This window comes from Amblyraja radiata, chromosome 20 (genome assembly GCF_010909765.2).
Source record: "Amblyraja radiata isolate CabotCenter1 chromosome 20, sAmbRad1.1.pri, whole genome shotgun sequence".
NCBI lineage: Eukaryota > Metazoa > Chordata > Chondrichthyes > Rajiformes > Rajidae > Amblyraja > Amblyraja radiata.
The window spans coordinates 24,262,268-24,274,916 of record NC_045975.1 but is presented as its reverse complement, the minus strand read 5'-3'; the positions used below and the strand labels follow the sequence as shown (position 1 = coordinate 24,274,916).

The 12,649-nt window shown below is 46.3% G+C and overlaps 1 protein-coding gene across 1 annotated transcript in view; it reads right to left on the bottom strand.

Annotated features, from left to right (window-relative positions):
* LOC116984722 (circularly permutated Ras protein 1-like) overlaps positions 1-4,790 on the bottom strand; it is a 48,440-nt gene extending 43,650 nt beyond the window's left edge. Inside the window, exon 1 of the mRNA XM_033039054.1 lies at positions 4,611-4,790. The gene's annotated coding sequence lies outside the window, so the exon portion shown is untranslated. The remainder of the gene's footprint in view (positions 1-4,610) is intronic.
* Positions 4,791-12,649: the final 7,859 nt, after the last annotated feature.

Sequence of the window (12,649 nt, the reverse complement as noted above, 5' to 3'; positions counted from 1 at the left end):
AACTAATAACTATCACCAGCACAGGTCTATGCCATTTTAGCATCTGCTTTTTCAATAGAATTCTGCAGAAATTCTACAGAGAGAATTTTAAAAAGCGATAAGACCCATTTTGTCAATCTACGTAAAGCTTCATAGCTTTAAGACGAGAGGGGCAAAGTTTAAAGGAGATGTGCATGGCAGGTTTTATACACAGAGGGTGGTAGGGGCCAGGAGCACACTGCCAGGGCTGATGGTGGTGGTGGTAGATATGCAATAATGGCGTTTAGGAAGCTTTCATATAGGCACGTGGATGTATGCTAGGGATGGAGAAATATGGGTCATTTGCAGGCAGATGAGATGAGTTCATCTTGGCATCATGCTCGGCACATACATTGTGGGCCAAAGCACCTGCTCCTTGTGCTGGAGGGCTCAATGTCCTATGTATTCAGAATCATAGAGTTTTACAGCACAGAAAAGGGCCCTTCAGCCCACTGTCACCATGCTGTCCTTTTAGTCCATCTACACTCATCCCTTTTGCTCGCATTAGGTCTGTATCCTCTCAGCCAGTCCAAATGTCCATTAAATGTAGTGATTGTATCTAACTCTCCCACCTCCTCTGGCAGTGGAGTCAATATCAACCACTCGGTAAAAAAAATGTTCCATTCAAATTCCCTTTAAAACCCCTTCCTTTCACCTTAAACACATGCCCTCTTATTTTTGATACCCATAGCATGAGAAAACGATCCTGAAGATATACCCTATCTATTCCTTTTATAATTACATCCACCTCAATCAGGCCATCACTCGGCCTTTGTCTTTCCAGGGAAAACATTCCCAGTCAATCCAATCTCTCCCTGTAATTAAAGTCCTCCAATGCAGGTAAGATCCTGGTGAATCTCCTCTGCACTCTCTCCCAACCAACCATATCTTTCCTGGAGTGTGGTGATGAGAACTACATGCTAGAGTCCAGTATTTTGTAAAGTTCCAACATATTGATACAACATTTATATCCTGTGACTTAACATACAAAGATCTTCCTCACCACCCGATCTATCCATGTTGCTGCTTTCAGGAAACAATGGACTTGAAACCCAAGATTCCTCAGTTCATCAACATTCCTTAACACCTTACTATATATGTCCTACCCCAATTTGATTTTGCAAAATTCCACTCGTCATCTTTGTCAGGGTTAAATTCCATCGGTCAACATGCCACTCAACTTTCCATCTGATCTACATCTTGACATAGTCTTAGGCAACTTTCCTTTCTATCCATGGCCAACTTTCATGTAATCTGTCAACCTACCACTTATACCTTTTACATTCACATCCAAGTCACAAATGTTTATCACAAACAACATAGGTCCCAGCACCAATCTCTGGTGTAATCCACTGGTTCCAATTAGGAGAGCATCCTTCTAGCACTATCCTCTACCAATCCACCTGTTTAGACATCAGACTTTAGAGATTCAGCGCGAAAACAGGCCCTTCAGCCCAAAGAGTCTACGCCGACCAGCGATCACCCTGTACACTAACGCTAAGCTACACACTAGAGACAATTTACACCAAAGCCAATTAACCTACAAACCTGTACATCTTTGGAGTGTGGGAGCAAACCGGGGTCCCTGGAGAAAACCCACGCGGTCACAGGAAAATGTACAAACTCTCTACAGACAGCACTTGTAGTCAGGATCGAACCTGGGTCTCTGGTGCTATAAGGCAGCAGCTCTACTGCTGCGCACTGTGCCACCCTCATTTTCTTGTATCTTTAATGCACGTTCCATTAATACAACTATGCTTAAATGATACAACAATCTACTAATAATCCAAATTGATCAACATTGACCCTGTCTGTCAAATTCCAATAATTTTGTCTCATTACTATGAACATCCAAATAACATCCAAGACAGAGTGCTGGAGTAACTCAGCGGGTCAGGCAGCATCTCTGGAGAACATGGGTATGTAATGTCTTTGGGTCGGGACCCTTCTTCAGATTGTTTAATGTATATGTCCCACCCTGTATTTTCCTTGTTTCTAACTCCATCCATAGCTGGGCGAAGATATCTCTCAAACACTATCTCTGAAATTACTTACCTGCTGTTAATTGTGAGCCATCCTGCACTCAATTAAAATGACCAATTAAAGTCACATTGGGGTGACATTAATCCAGGCACTTCACCTGGGTATTGTTTGAGACATTATGATCTACCAATCGTACTTAACTCCTACGTGATTAAGCACAGTTTTCCAATGTATTTAATAAATTAACATAATTCTGTTTTGAAAGCTTGTGAGCAATTGGACACATTTTCCCCAAAGATCTGCATTTTATTCTAAAACCACTACATTTTTTTAGAGATGAAGCCACTTTTATTTGATTGACGGAGCTTGAAAGATGGTCAGATCCATTGGTACATAAAACAGTCAGCGTAACATGAAAATATTTTTTGAGTTGTGAAGTACAAATGGTTCCCAGGTTACATGGATTGGGGACATTTCAGTAACACAGTGGCACAGCAGGAGAGTTGCTACCTCACAGCGTCAGAAGCCCGGGTTCGATCCTGACTACGGGTGCTGTCTGTATGGAGTACGTTCTCCCTGTGATTGCTGAGTTTTCTCAGTGCTGTGGCTGTCTCCCACATTCCAAAGACGTGCAGATTTGTAGGTTAATTGGCCTCTGTAAATTGCCCCTAGTGTGTTGGGAATGGGACAGTGGGACAATATAGAACCAGTGCACAAGTGATGGCGATAGTCGATGTGGACTCAGTAGGGCCGAAGGGCCTGTTTTCATACTGTATCTCTAAGCTAAACTAACAAAAGAGTTGGAACTCAAGTCAAGAGTGTTTTATTGTCATACTTCCCAATCTGAACAATGAAATATTTACTTAAAGCAGCACAACAGAATATGTAAACATAGTACTCTACACACACACACACATATATTATATTGTTATGTTAATAATTATATTATATTTAGCTATTAACATAACAATTGTCAACAATGGACAAAGGGTGGCAATTATCAAATGATGGACTTGAGAAATAAACCTAAGAAAGATGAATGAGTTGGAGAGTGAATTTCACACTGATCAGGAGCAGAGAGAGAATGAAAGGCGTGATGGAGATTTATGAGGATGTTGCAGGCCTGAACATTGATTCTTGAGAGGAATGGATGGTTTCCTTTAGAACAGTGGCGAGATTTAATGAAGGTGTATAAAATTAGAAGCTGCCATCAGGGTCTAAAAGCCCTTTCATCAATGAGACGTCAGTAACCAGGGGACATAGATTTCAGGTAATTTTTCAAGTAAATAATTAGTTAGCTAACAAAATACATTTAACACAGGGGTGGGGGGGTCTAGTTATACAGAACCTGCAAGTGTGGCACACGGTACCAGTCATCACTGAATAAATCAGTTTAGTTTAGTTTAGTTTAGAGATATAGCATAGAAACAGACCCTTCGGCCCACCATGTACGTGCCAGCCAACGATCACGTACGCTAGCACTATCCTAGAGACTAGGGACAATTTACACGGCAACTATTAATCACCTGTTCACACTAGTTCTATGTTATCCCACTTATTCATCCACTCCATGCACACTAGGGGCAATTTACAAAGGGCAATTAATCCATAAACCCACATGTCTTTGGGATGTGGGAGGAAACAAGAGCACAAGGAGCAAACGCACGCAGTCACAGGGAGAACGTGCAAACTCCGCACATACAGAACCCGAGGTCAGGAACCCGAGGCTCTGGCACTGTGGCAGCGGCTCCACCAGTTGCGCCACTGTGGACTACGACCATTGAAACTAAGCAGGACAACAGTGAAACTAACCCTCTGTACAAACCAGTCAAGTTAGCAAAATCAATATTCATACCGCTGCCTTGTAAGCTGCCCAAGTGAAATATGAGATGCTGTTCCACCAATTTACAATTGGGCCTCACCTTTCCTTGATATCTCTAACTTCAAGTAATCCGTGCATCCCCCTCTCTCTCCATCCCTCCCCACCCTAGTCGTCGTACTAGTTTCACTGTCGTCCTGCTGCGTTTCACTGTTTGTATCAATCGTTATCACCTTCTCAACACCGAACCATGAACCATTGAGAGCTTCACCTTTCCTTGATCATTGTTGCTGGCTTTGATTTGACCGTTTGCATATCTTCCATTAATTTGTTCTATGTACCTTTTCTTATCTCCCCTCTCCCCTGACCCTCAGTCTGAAGAAGGGTCTCAACCCAAAACATCACCTATTCCTTTTCTACCTGACCCGCTGAGTTACTCCTGCTGTTTGTGTCTATCTGGTGTTTCCAACATCTGCAGTTCCTTCCTAAACTAGACCAGTGATTTGGAATGTGACTTATGACTTTAGAGTTTAGGCTTCAGAGATACAGCCTGCCCCTGATTATGCTGGTAGCCTTGAAGGCAGCATGAAGTGTAGATGGAAGTGTAGTTCACACACACGACTGACATAACTTATCTGAGAAACGTTGCCTATCCCTTCCCTCCACCGATGCTGCCTGACCTGCTGAGGTAACCCAGCACTTGGTGTTTTTATAAAGAAATCTTTCCTTCCATTGAAATGTACGAGTTTCATATAGGCTTGTCCTCTACGGTAATAAATGACTCCCGTACCTGATAATGAGGAAGAATTTGTCCACGGATATTGAGGTTGAATCCAAAGATCAGTGCTGCCGTGCACCTTACTGCTCTCGCAGAGTCTGCAGAATCATCTATCAAATGGTGAAGGACAGAGCTGGGACCGAAACAGGAAATGGTTAATTCTGCACTACTTCATCGGCAACTATTTTTAACGGAGAAAAGATATACATATAAAAAATTATTCTGCTCTGCACAGGAAGCAGAGAATGCCATTTTTCACTAAGTATAACATAAACAGGAAACTATAAGAAAAAAAAAAGCAGATCTTATGCGATGACAATTGGCTGAGGCTAAATAACGAATTGGATTGTAATGAGAGTTGGTTTGAGAGGTTGAGTGATACAGCGTGGAAACAGGCCCTTCAGCCCACCAAGTCCATGCTGACCATCGATCACCCGTTCACACTAATTTTTATGTTATCCCACATTCCACTCCCTACACGCCGGGAACAATTTATAGAGGGCGAATTAACAGACATCTTTGGGATGTGGGAGGAAACCGGAGCACCCGGGGGGAACCCACACAGTTACAGGGAAAGCGTGCTAACTCCACAGAGACAGCACTTAAGGTTGGGATCGGACCCGAGTCTCTGATGCTGTGAGGCAACAACTCTACCCGCAACATGACTCTGCTGCTCAATACATGCTTTTATTTTTACATGTTGAATTTAACAATGTGCTTTGCACTGATATCTCTGTGTTATCTGACATCTCTAAACTGCTGAGGACATTAATATAAATGTTTCACAAGAATTAGAATTAGATTCCTTTATTGTCATTCAGACCTTTCGGTCTGAACGAAATTATGTTGCCTGCAGTCATACACAGAATCAATAATAACAAAACATACAATAAACACAAATTAAACATCCACCACAGTGAGTTCACCAAGCACACCCTCACTGTGATGGAGGCAAAGTCTTAGTCTCCGTCTCTTCCCTCCTTGCTCTCCCTCTGCGCTGAGGCGATTGATCCAGGCCGAAGATGCCGTCCTCCAGTCCAGCGGACCTCCGTGGTAATGTCGCCGCCGCCGAAAGCCGGAACGCCGTCTCCGCTCCGAGACGGCCCGCCACAGCATCAGCTTCGGGTCGCCGCCCCCGCTCCAGGCCGCCGCCCCAGCCCCGGGTCCCACAGTCTCCGCTCCGGGCCGCCGCTCCAGCTCCGGGTCCCGCAGTCTCCGCTCCGGGCTGTCGCCCCAGCCCCGGGTCCCGCAGTCTCCACTCCAGGCCGCTGCCCCAGCTCCGGGTCCCGCAGTCTCCGCTCCGGGCCGCCGCTCCAGCTCCGGTTCCCGCAGTCTCCGCTCCGGGCTGTCGCCCCAGCCCCGGGTCCCGCAGTCTCCGCTCCGGGCCGCCGCCCCAGCTCCGGGTCCCGCAGTCGCCACTCCAGGCCCCGCAGTCTCCGCCCCGGGCCCCGCCGCCCCAGCCCCGGGCCCCGCCGCCCCAGCCCCGGGCCCCGCAGCCCCAGCTCCGAGCCCCGCCGCACCAGCTCCGAGCCCCGCCGCCCCAGCCCCGGGCCCCGCCGCCCCAGCTCCGAGCCCCGCCGCACCAGCTCCGAGCCCCGCCGCCCCAGCCCCGGGCCCCGCCGGCCCAGCTCCGAGCCCCGCCGCCCCAGCCCCGGGCCCCGCCGCCCCAGCTCCGAGCCCCGCCGCCCCAGCCCCGGGCCCCGCCGCCCCAGCCCCGGGCCCCGCCGCCCCAGCCCCGGGCCCCGCAGCCCCAGCTCCGAGCCCCGCCGCACCAGCTCCAGGCCGCCGCCGAAAGCCAGAAAGCCGCACCAGCAAGTCGGGCCACCGCTGCCCCAGCCCCGAAGACGGCCAGCCTCTCGTTGGTAAGTCCTGGCAGGCTCTGCCTCCGGAGCCTCGGGGTCGGTCGCAGGTTGGAGGCCGCCAGCTCCGCCATTAGGCCTCAGCGCAGACGGAGGCAGAGAAGGGGGATACGACACGAAAAAGTCGCATTCCCCCGAAGGAAGAGACAGAGAACATGTTTCACCCCCTCTAACACAACCCAACAAATTAAAACTTAACCAAAACAAGACAAAAAAAACAACAGAAAAAAGTAAAAACAGACGGACTGCAGGCGAGCCGCAGCTGTTAACAGCGCCGCCACTTCCGGAACAGTGCCGCCACTGCCACAAAAATTGGAGATTATGAGTTCAAATTAAATAATCTAAATTGTAAGTCTAGTTTATCTTCATGCCATTTAACAACATGTTCATAATAATAATAATAATAATAATAATAATAAATACTTTATTGATCCCCTCAGGGAAATTCAGATGTCCAGAAGCTCCCAACCAACAAACCCACAGATTCAAAACGAACGCAGACAGAAAATACATAGAATACAATGTGGACACTACCTGAGAGCAATAAATACTTAAAAAGACCAATAATTAACAGTTAAAAATTAATAATTGCAAAATGCATCCCCCTACAGCCTAGCGGTCCGAATTATAAAATCTAATGGCTGCAGGGGTGAAGGATCTCCTGAACCGCTCCATTCTACAGGGCAGTGAGAGGAGCCGGTTGTTGTTCAGAGTGCTCTTTTGACTCTCCAGAATTATATGGAGGGGCTGCCCGGGGTTTTTCAGGATGACCTGCACCTTGTGCCTCATACGCCTCTCAAGCACCTCCATCCCAGAGTTTACTCTCCCCTCCAGCACTGAGCTAGCTCGTTTAACCAGTTTGACCAGCTTCCTATTGTTTTTTGCACTAATGCTGTTGCCCCAGCAGACAACAGCGTAGAAAATAACGCTTGCGACCACTGTGTTGTAAAACATGTGCAGCATATCCTTACACGTAAATAGGAAATAGTTAGCCATCTTGTCCCTGCCTGGGTAACATTGAACCTCAGTATAACGAATCCAATCACCTTATGCTACTCTGAAATGACACAGCAAGATAATCAGTTGTTAATGATCAGAATAAACTTTGATAAGAAAAAGACAAGTAAACAGACCTTGTGGTGACAATTGGAGCTCAGCCCTGAAACCCTGTTAAACCTGTGCAAGCTGTTTCTTGGCAACCAAGCAATTAAAAGAGGGAGAAGAGTAGAACTTCTTCTTGCGTATGCCGTGCACAGCCTAAAGTTGTAGGACAACTTGTTCTATTTGATCTTATTTGATTGCGCACACCGGATTGATTGCATTCGGCGAAACAGGGCGGACCACGTGAAGATTGCAATCTTCCACCTCAGAAGAGTAGATGATATCTCCTCCAGGCAACCGTGATGCATCCCAGAACACAAACTCAAGAGGCAGCTATTTTTGAACAGGTGTCAAAACTTATTCATTCAAGTGGTTGGGTTAAAGCCATATTCTCTCGCCCCCCCCACCCCCCCCCACCCCACCCTTCCCCTCTATTCCCTGTGTCCCACGTGGACTCGCACCCATTTCTCCCTTCTCCCTACCCTTCCATAATGACGTCCTTCCTCTGGCTTCACAATTCGCACCTCTAGTTTAGTTTATTAGTTTAGGTTAGGGATTCAGCGCGGAAACAGGCCCTTCGGCCCACCACGCGCCGACCAGCGATCCCCGCAGACTAACACTATACTACACACACATTATACATACACCAAGCCAATTAACCTACAAACTTACACGTCTTTGGAGGGTGAGAGGAAACCGAGATCTCGGAGAAAACCCACGCAGGTCATGGGGAGAACGTACAAACTACATACAGACAGCACCCGTAGTCGGGATCGAACCCGGGTCTCCAGCGTTACAAGCTCTGTGAGGCAGCAACTCTACCGCTGTGCCACCGTGCCGCATTACACCTTTAGTCGTTTCATCTCTGGCCTTTATCCAACCATCTGTCTATCAAACAATCACCCCTCTCGACTGTATCCTGTTATCACTTGCCGGGCTTTGTCCTGCCCCTCCTCTCTTCCAGGTTTCTTTCCCACCTCACACCCCACCATACTGAGTCTGAAGAAGGGACCCAAAAGTCACTTATCCATGTTCTCCAGAGAAGATGCCTGACCCGCTGAGTTACTCCAACTCTTTGTGTCTTTTTTTGTAATCAAGCATCTGCAGTTCCTTGTCTCTACATTTTGATCTTTCATGTGCTAAGGATGCTGTCCCAATTTCCCCAATCCATCTGTACGTTCTCTGTGCCTGTAACATTATATTCTGCACTCTTTTTCTTTTCTCTTTTTACACTACTAGTTTAGTTTAATTTAGTTTAGTTTAGTTTAGCTTAGTTTAGCCTCTTCTTCTTGCGTGTGGCGTGCACAGCTTAAAATTGTAGGACAACTTGTTCTATTTGATCTTATTGAATTGTGCACACCAGGTTGATTGCATTCGTCGAAACAGGGCAGACCACGTGAAGGTTGCAATCTCACACCCCTTTGTTTAGCTTATTTTAGCTTATTTTAGCTCAATTTAATTTAGTTTAGTTTAGTTTCGTTTAGTTACAGCGTGGAGACAGGTCCTTCAGCCCACCGAGTCCACGCTGACCAGCAATCACCCCATACACTAGTTTTATCTTACACCGCAGGGTCAATTTACCTAAGCTGATTAACCTACAAACCAGCATGTCTTAGGAGTGTGGGAGGAAACCGGAGCACCCAGAGAAAGCCCACACGGTCACAGGGAGAACTTACAAACTCCGTACAGACAGCACCTGTAGTCAGGATTAAACCCGAGTCTCTGGCACTGTAAGGCAGCAACTCTACCGCTGCGCTACTGTGCCACCCATGTTTTACTCGTGTATGGCATGATTTACCTAGATAACCCTCTGTCCCAGTAGCAGCACCAAAGAAGCTTGTCAAAAGTATTCATTAATAGTGAAAGGTAGAAGCAATGATCAAGTTGCTGGGGAAGAGGGAAGAGGAGAAAGAACGGGCAGGTGTTGTGTAAACAGCTTTTTCTTGTAATCTTCACAGGATTTGGCTGCTTTGAGAAAATAAATTCACACATTTGACGTTTGCTACAGCTTAGACCAAAGGTCAAATAGTTCCAATATTGTTAACAGTGGTGAGAGGTGCAATAATCTTAGTCACAGCAATGTAGCTGGAGATTGCAGCCACAACCTGTGAACTACATGGAAATCTCACACAGGTTCTTTTTCACACCAGTTGAATCGGTGGCTTGGTCAAGCAATGTATGATCACTGGAATATGACATGAGGAAGGTGTTGGCTGCCCCTCCATATAGCACACAGATTGAACAAGATTCCCAACTCGCAGACGCCCCATTAAGGTGTTTGAGGCAAAGCTGCTTAAGAAATGGGAAAAAAAGGTAAAAAAACAGAGGGTTTATTTTAGTTGGTGTAACGGGTATAGCTTGGACCCAATGGCAGCACAGAATCAGGCAGGTATAGTTGGTAACAAACTTTATTACGATACTGTAACACAGAGTAGTAACACAGGAATGGGTACACCATACTCACACAGAGGCTCAGGATTGAGCGAGGGTTCCGAAGAGGGGCAGGCAGGAGACGTAGTCGGGGTAGCGGAAGGTCCGGTCACCAGGAAATCCAACACACGATGCAAACAAACCAGCGAGGGACAGACGAAAGGAGAGTCGAAGCCAGGCAGGAAGTCAGGAAATCGCTGGAGAGTCTTGCATGAAAGCTGAGAACAATCTGGCACTGTGTGAACGGTGAGGAGAGTCTATATACCGGGTTAATTGGTGATCAGAGGCAACTGAGTGCAACAGGTGAGGAGAGTTGGGCTGATGAGAGGGGAGTGGCAGGCAGGCAGGTGAGGAAAAGGAGGGACCGGTGGAAAAGTACTGGGAGGTGAAGTGGATGAGAATGAGGAGAGGGCAGACTGTGACAGTTGGGAGATAGGGCGACACAGTTAGAGTTGCTGCCTTTCAGCGCCAGAGGCCCAGGTTCGATCCTGACCATGGGTTCCGTCTGCACATAGTTTGTACGTTCTCCTTGTGACCGCGTGGGGGTTTTTCTGGGTGCTCCGGATTCCTCCCACACTCCAAAGATCAGTCTGAAGATGGGTCTCGACCCGAAACGTCACCCATTCTTTCCAGAGATGCTGCTTGTCCTGTTGAGTTACTCCAGCATTTTGTGTCTACCTCCAAAGACATATAGTTTTGTAGGTTAATTGACTTTAGTAAAATTGTAAAAGTCTAAAGATAGAGTGTGGCAACAGGCCCTTTGGCCCATTGACTTCACACTGACCATCGAGCACCTGTTCACACTAATTCTACATGAGCCCACTTTTGCATCCACTCCCTACACACGAGTGGCATTTGTTTAAACAGAGGCCAATTAATCCACAAACCTCTAAGTCCTTGGGATGTGGGAGGAAACCGAAGCAACCGAAGGGAATCCACGCGATCACAGGGAGAACATGCTAACTCCACACAGACAGCACCCGAGGTCAGGATTGAATCCGGGTCTCTGGCGCTGTGAGGCAGCAGCTCTTACCAGCTGTGGAAAGAAAGACGGAATGAAACGCAGGAAAATAAAATGAAAAATCACAGCGTGACTAAAAAGATAAAGTGAGAGACTGAACGAGGCAGACATCATTTCACACAAGTCCGATGGGGACAGAATGAATATAGGAATCAGACATAAAGGGTGAAAAGCAAAGGAGGGGAAGGAAAGAATGAAATGGAAACATAACCTGGCAGAGACTGAGATCTTGGTCAGAGAGAATGAGAAAGAAGGTTAGATAGAAAGACTGACAGATACCGAACAAACACTGTAAGCAAATGATAGATTGACCAAAAAATGTAAAAGGAAAGGAAGTCATGCTGTTAGAACGAGGGTTTAGGTTTAGGCTTATTATTGTAGTGCTGTTCCTGTGCTGTAAGGCTCTATGACTGTGAGTAGAGTGACCACAACATGTGCTCAGGCAGAGCAAATTGTCAACACCAGCCCCACATCCCTCCAAACCTTTCTTATCTATGACCCTGTCCATTAGACCTGCCACATCCACTTCCTCTGGCAGTAGTTCTCATGGAGCAATGCAGTTGGTAGATAATTGCTTAAATCTCCAATTTCATATCAGTCTCTGCAGGAAAACGTAACCCTTCAAAAGGAGGAACCACCTCACCAAAGAAGTTTGTACTAATCACTGACAAATGGGCAAATTTAGTTTAGTTTAGTTTAGATTAGAGATACAGTGCGACGACAGGCCCTTCGGCCCACCGAATCCGTGCCGTTCAGCGATCCCCGTACACTAGCACTATCCTTCACATTAGGGACAATTTACAATCTTTACCAAAGCCAATTAACCTACAAACTTGTACGTCTTTGGAGTGTGGAAGGAAACTGGAGCACCTGGGGAAAACCCTTGCAGTCACGGGGATCAAACCCGTGTCGCTGGTGCTGTAAGGCAGCAACTCTACTGCTGCGCCACCATGCCATCCTACATATTGGAAACTTGTCAATGACTTGTTCAATGCAGACTCTAAATTTAATTTTGCTGAGCTATTTTTACAGCATTCAATAGAGCTGCGTTGTATTTAATGAAATAAAGCTAAGCTAATATAATCGTGATACGCCTGAATTAGATTTGAGCCTCTGCTTTTAATTGGACAGAAGAAAATCCATCACCTAATGCTCACACTTAACTTGGTGATGATGTCAGTCATTTTATGATGGCTTTCATTAAGTTGGTCTTATTTAATGTGTAACTGGATGTGATTCATCCACCATGACTCCGACAAGAGGATTTAATCACACTTCACAACATCTAACCATATTCCACATATGGTGGGTTAGCTTTCGACAAAGATTAATAGCATTCAGCCTGTGGGCAGTCCAAATTATATTAAGCATCTTCTAAACCTCAGTGATAGATCCCAATCAAGTTACAAAGAGTAGAACATATTCACCTGATATACTTGGACTGAAAATTATTACTTATTTAGATTTAGATTCAAGAGCCCAGGATTTCCAATTGTAATGTCAATTGCAGAGTATTGTGTTAAGTTTAATTTAGTATATTGTCATGTGTACTGAGGTACAGTGAAAAGCTTTTGTTGCATGCTAACCAGTCAGCGGAAAGACAATACACAATTACAATCAAGCCATCCACAGTGTATAGA